This window comes from Vulpes lagopus, chromosome X (genome assembly GCF_018345385.1).
Source record: "Vulpes lagopus strain Blue_001 chromosome X, ASM1834538v1, whole genome shotgun sequence".
In the NCBI taxonomy this organism is placed as follows: domain Eukaryota; kingdom Metazoa; phylum Chordata; class Mammalia; order Carnivora; family Canidae; genus Vulpes; species Vulpes lagopus.
In genome coordinates, this window is record NC_054848.1 from 85,595,267 (window position 1) to 85,602,215 (window position 6,949).

Sequence of the window (6,949 nt, forward strand, 5' to 3'; positions counted from 1 at the left end):
CTCCGCATCCTCTCCAACATTTGTTGTTTCCTGCCTTGTTAATTTTCCCCATTCTCACTGGTGTGAGGTGGTATCTCATTGTGGTTTTGATTTGTATTTCCCTGATGGCAAGTGATGCAGAGCATTTTCTCATGTGCATGTTGGCCATGTCCATGTCTTCCTCTGTGAGATTTCTCTTCATGTCTTTTGGAAAGGCAAGATTTAAATTGAGCCATCACTATTTCAGAGAGACCTAACTTACTTACATGTTTAGTAGTTACAGAATAGAGTGTGCATGTTTAGGTAAACAGTGAATGCAGGTAATGCCATTTGAGTTGTGTTGGCCACCTACCATGTTCCTCAGAACTGTGTTTAGTGCAGAGTCCTTTGTATAGGTTAAAGCTAAGAGGAAGAAACTTTAACTGGAACAAAAGGGATGTGACACTTCAAAGCATTTTAGGTCAATGAAACAAAGAAATACATCCAATTTTCTGTTTAGGGGCTTTCAGGTAAGGAGCTCAGAAAACTTGATTGTAAACGTTGCAGCAAAGCAATTTGCAACAATATTCAGGAAAAAGTACTATATTAGAAGTTGAAAATATGCAGTCCTAAACTTTGTTAATATGCTCAATTTTATAAGCTACAAAACTTTTACAGAGTTCCAAGAACGAAAGATTGAGGTTAATATGTTGGGGTTTCTTACTCAATCCCACAGTCCCTAAAACACACAATTCAGACAAGCACTAACCTTTCCTGGACCCTCTCCTCTGTGTTCCCCTCTAATAGTAAGAGTCTTCCAATTTTTTACCTTTGGCCCTTCTCGGTTCTCACTGTACATCTTCCCTCTAGGTGATCTCATCCTCTCTGGTGATTTTTACCATCATCCATCTGCTGAAGCTTTCCAAATCTAAATCTTTCACCTTGACATCTCCCTGGAGCTCTAGACTCATATACTGAAAATTGTCCTGTGAACATCTACTTTGGAGATGCCTCCAAAGCATCTGAAACTCAAGATGACCAAAACTAAACTCATTATTTTCTGCTTTCTATTCTCTATTCTTTAGCTTGGTTGTGAAACCCAAGTTCACTCATCATTTAGGCCATAAACCTGGGAATCCTCCTCAACTCATTTCCCTTCAACCTGACTATCAAACCAGCCATCAGGTCCTGCCACCTTTATTCCCCCCACCCCAAGTCATCCCCTCCTCTCTGTCACCACTGTCTCAAGGCCCTCATCATCTCAAATGTGGACTGTAGCTTCCCACTAGGTTTTCCTGCTTCAGTTCTTGCCTCTTCTAATCCCACTCCCTCTTATCCCACCTTTCACTGCGAGTCTAATGGGTGCATCGGTACATCTGGTAAGCCCTTGGTTAAATGATTTCAATGACTCCCCTTCATCTACTAAATGAGTCTAAGTTCTGTGGCATAGCATAGAAAGTCCCTTAAACTTGGCCTTTGCCTTTCTGCCTCACCCCATCTCCAACCACTCTCCTGCCCCTTACCCTCAATGTACTTTCTGCTCCATCAATACTGACATACTTGTGGTCCGTCCCACAGTCCATGCTGTTGTGTACCTCTGCATCTTTGAGTTATTCCTACAACTAGAATGACAACCCTATTCTGACCTTTTCTTTGCTTGGATAAATCTTCTCACCCCTCAAGACTTCATTCCGGAGGGCCTTCTTGTGAGAAACCTTTCCTGAATCCCCTACCCCCAGAACAATGTTCTATCTCTGTGATTTTCCAACACCTTTGCGTGTGCGTGTCTCACTAAATGTACCACATTGTATTGTAACTGTTGGTTTTCCTTCTATTTGCGGTCTTCTGCACTGTATTGTCAGCTTCTTGACATCAGAGTAGAGGCTGCATTGCAGTCAGACTTATCTCGCCATTGCCATGGCTGCTATGTTAGTGCAGACCCTCAATAGTGCTAGCTTGAATGCTCTCTCTGTATGCAGGCTTTCCGTGTCCTTGATGGTCCTTGAGTGGGTAAAATCCAAAATCCTTAGTGTGGCATACACAAATAGGTCTCGGCCGACCTTCAAGTCTATTTCCTGGCAATACATACCCTGCTCACATCTGTACTCCCCAGCTATGCTCAACTACCATGAATTTGCCTTGTGTACTTTCACCCCTCTTAATGGACCTCCTTAGATGTGCCACTCTCTGTGATGCCTCCCCAGGCAGGGTACGACATGTCCATCTTTGCACTCCTATTGCACCCATCTGTTATAGCACCTTCTACACTCAGTTATAATCATCATTTTAACTTCTCTAAGCCTCAGTTTCCTCATCTGGAAAATGAAAGATTATGATAGCTTCTACTTCATAGAGTGATTGCAATAAGTAAAGGAGACAGTGTGTGTAAAGCACATAGCACAGACTCTGGCATGTCATAGGTGCTGAATACATAGTAGCGGACAATGGCTGAGCTCTCAGCCTGTACCAGATTATACCTGCATGAACTCATTTAATTGTCCTCATGAGACACATATAATTATTGCCTCCCCATTCCAAATGAGATTACAGTGACTCAGGGAGAAATGACTTGCCCAAGGTCACATGGCTGGTTAGTGGAAACTCTAGCTGAATTCACATGGCCTGGCACCAGGGCCATGCTCTTAGCCATTATACATCTGAGTACACTTTTCTCATTTTGACTCCTCAGAGGAGAGGAACCCCTCTAGGAGAGGAACTACCTTTGCCTCCATCCAAAAGTCAGACTTACGGTTTCTAGTTCTTTCAGGTGTGCTCCCAAGAGGAGATATGCATGCTGGTTTCCAGCCTTAGACTCAACTTAGACAACTAGCACTTTGGCTCTGCTCCCTCACTTGCCCCCTGCAATTCAGCCCCATTGCCCTAAAACATTTCTAAGCGTTTTACATCTCTAAACCTGTTTCCAGCTGCTGCTTCCTCCTTCACACAACCTCAATGACTTTAATGCATTCCAGACCTACCTGAGAAGCCCAAGTGCAATTCTGGTGAATAGAATAGGGTTCTATACTGCATATGGGTTTCAATCAATATTCATTAACTGTTTTATTGAGTATAGTTTTATAGCGATTCCAAACAGAACTGCAAATTCACCCCACAGGCTGCTAGTCTGATCGATACATCCAGGTCACAATCTGGGATCTATATACACCAGCTAAATTCAACAAAACTTTGCCATCCATTTCAAAGATGTTAAATGTTGGTATCGCTCAGCGTCTTGAAAAAGACAGTAGCCTGTAAAGTGAATGGCCAGTGGTAGCTCCAGGATTTATAAATGGGCATCTGCCCCCTCGCCACTCCCATATGTCTTCTACTCTTTGTGTTCACATTCTGTATTTATGTGAGAAAAGGTTTAGAGAGGCTGGTGAAGAGTAAGGGGTTTGCCTTGAAGGTGTATCTATAGAGCAAGCAAGCACACTTTTTGGAAACTTATTTGGGGTAACCTGAAGATGATTCATGCCCTCTTCCCCAACCCAAATGGCACTGTCACTGAGAATGGCTCATAGTCACCTCATGAGTCTTGGGTAAAAGAAATTTTCACTTCTTGGCTCCAGTTGCTGGGTTCCTGAAAACATAGTTCCACCATCCTTTCCAGACACTTACTAATTTGGGAGAAGATGGAAACCCTTTGCTGGTGAGAAATTCCAATTAGAAAGATAAGAGAGTCAAGCCAGGAAAGGAGGGAGTAGGGGAAGAGTGGAACAGGAGCCAGGAAGGAGGAAATCACACCCATACCAGAGTCAAGGCAAGGTTTGGAGTTCCCACTAAGAAACCAAGAAAGTTCAAAACAGGAAGAAAGAGGGGAGGTGCAATCCAAAAAGCAATCAGCTCACTGACATTTTATTTATTTTTACCTGGGGTAAAGGGGGGTGGGGAGGAGGTTCGGGCCCCCAGGCTGACCCAACAGCTGCAAATGCCATAAAGGAAGAGGCTGTTGGAGGAGGAGGAGAGGGGACCAGAGCAGGGGAGGTGGTGGGGGGGGCAGCCTGCTCCTTGCTCCCAACAGAGACCCAGAGAATCTGAAGGAAAGAACCTGAGACTGTGTGAAGCCCGAGAGACTGAGCTATTTCCAAGCCCTGCAGAAAAGGAAGCCGCTCTCCAAGGACACGGAATTTATCCCAGTCCAGACCTGGAGACACAGAGGAGACCTCCCATGCCCACTGCCTTTAGAATGCACTGTTCTGTTCGCCTGGGCCATTTCAAGTACGGGTGAAGCCAATGGAGGTGCAGAGGGGATGAAGAGAAACTATGCCAATAAAATATACAAAATTAACTGAAAACAAGACTTTCCTGGGATTTTTTTCCCTGGGTCTTATAGCATCTGGTTTCATTTCTCTTCCCTGAAGAAAATAAAAAAAGAAAAAAAAAAGAAAAAGAAAATAAAGAAAGAAACCGGTGGGGGTTGGTGACCATAGCACATGTGTTTTCAATGGAGTCCCTTTAAACCATACACAGGCAGCTGGGAGCTGGAGACCCTGAGGTGGAGCTCGTGTTGTTGCCAGAGCCAACACCACCCTGCCAGGTGGGGGATGCAGGACCCTGAGTGGTCTTGGGTAAGTCATTTCCGTCTCTGTCCCTGTTCTACCTCACAGACGGGCGAGTGAGACTTTCAAAAGAAGTAACAGAAGAAAACATGGCGAAAAGCATAATAACAATGGCACTAACATTTTCAAGAAGATTTCTTGTGCTTTACCTGTGTTTTCTCCTTTAATTCCCACAAAACTCAATGTGAGTATTATTCTTATTGTCCTCCTTTAAAGGTAAGAAAACTGGATTATACTGAGGTCGACTTGTTAAGGCCAAAAAGCCAATAATTACAGGGATCTGAACCCAGCTCTGTCAGACCTTAGAGCTTTTAACTCCTAGATTATATGAGGTCAGATCTGGGGTGTTGTCACTAAATTGTACACTTCATCATTTCCATATTTTGTTTGGAAGAAATGTACAATCTGAATAGGATTTTCTATTCTCTTCCAACTCTGAGAGATGAGGACTAGGATACTTCTGTCTGGAGAATGGGGAGTGAGAGCAGGGCATCTGATGCCACGACCCAAATTCCGAAGTTATAACTGGAGTGATATCCCCCATCTGTCATCCTGGACTCAGTAATGTCAGCCTGAGCTGGTCAAGGAATACTTCTGCTAAGTACTGAAGTCCCTGAGCTCTCTGTAGTTGTTTTCTCATCTATAAAATGGGGCAATAATAGTACTTATCACATCAGGGTCTGTGAGAATGAAATGAAATAAAAATGCATGCATGTAAAGCACAGGAAAGCTTCTAGAAAATGTTTGGGCTATTTATTGTATGTCTCCTGTCACTCAAGAGCACCATCCAGAAGCTACTTCCAACCGCACCCTCCTAAAATCCAGATCACACGGGGAAAGGAGCATATCCACTGGGTATGAAACAGTGGAAAGAAATATTTCTGGAGCTAAGGATGAGATACCTAGGTGCAACCTCTAGCTTTGCTTCTCTCTCTCTTGCTTGTCAGTATATGGGGTTAATCATGCTTGTCCAGCCTGCTTCCCAGAGCTGTAGCCCAAAAGAGTGTGAGTTGTACAAATATAGAGTTCTATAGTTGGTTCCACAGGCTATGTAATACCTATGCCTTGTAATATCAAATATTGAAAAGGGCATTCCGAGAAGGTGAAAGCAACCTTTTCGCAAAGTGGTGCTATTGTGTTTTATTGGCACATCACACCATTTTTTTTAGTGAAGACAAGATATTTCATCTTTGTCCACACTGAACAGGAACAGCCAGCCCCTCTCCCCCACCCCGCCTTCACTTCCTAAATCTTAAACATTTACATGGGTGGCTAGGAGAGGATATGATGATCAGAGACAGTCAGTAGAGGAGAATGTGACCAGCCAGGAAATGACCCTAGAGAGGAGAAAATACAACTCTCTTTTCTAGCTATGGCTTAGCAAGTAAAAATGAAAAGGGAGTCAGAGAAGTGGGAGACAAAATCCGATAAAGGAACAGAGAGGCAGGAGACAGAGCCGAGAGGCAGAGGGGAGGAAGGCAAGGTAAAGGACAGAGAATTGAAGAAATCCAGATGGGAGTCTTGGGCTTTAACACATCCAGCAGATGCTTGACCCTGGAGCAGACATGGAAGGGTATACAGATTTTAATTTCCTCTGTGAAAAAAAATACAAAAGAAGTCTTTGGCTCACATGAAGATAGCTTGTGATTTCTTTAGTCACCAATGGTTGCCTGAGCACAGACACCAAGAGGTGTTTCTGCTGTGAACTGGCTATACAATTCCTCCAACTCTTTTCCATTCCCTGAGCTCTGGGCCTCTCAGAAAGTACTGAAGGCACCAGGGATAGGAGCAAAGGAGGAGAGAAGGACCCAGAAACCAAGGTCAGCTGGATGAGGAGGGACTTCCGGGACCCTATGATGGTTTGCTCAGTGGCCAATGATGCCAACGTAGTTTAGTCATTAGGGGTATGGGCACCAAACCCAGACTTGAATCCTGATTATGCCGCTTCCCAGATGTGTGTCTTTGAACTAGTTGCTTCCATGCCCTGTGCCTCTGTTTTCTCACAGTAGTGTAAATATAATACTAACCACTGTCATTCATGTAACCATGAAGACTAAATGAGGTGGGACAAGTAAAAGGTCTGGCCCAGGATCCAAAACATATTTATAGGTTCTCAACAAGTGTTTGACATTACTACAATAATTTGGTACCAAAACAGGTGCCACCTGAGCTGTATTTTGCAGCAATGTCTTATCTCATTCAGCGTAATTACCAGAACCCATCTAGCCCACACCCTCCATGGTTTTTCAAATGCTTTCTCAAAATCCTGAAAAGGGTTTTCTTTTATCAGTCCCTCTCCCGCCTTAGTGCTCTCCTCGGCTCTCTCACGCTCCCTTGTGCTCTCTGCCTCTCTCCCCACACCCCTCCTCCCCCCGCCATCACCAAAGAAGCCCCCAAAGCCCCAAACAGATATAAAGATGTGGCGGTACACA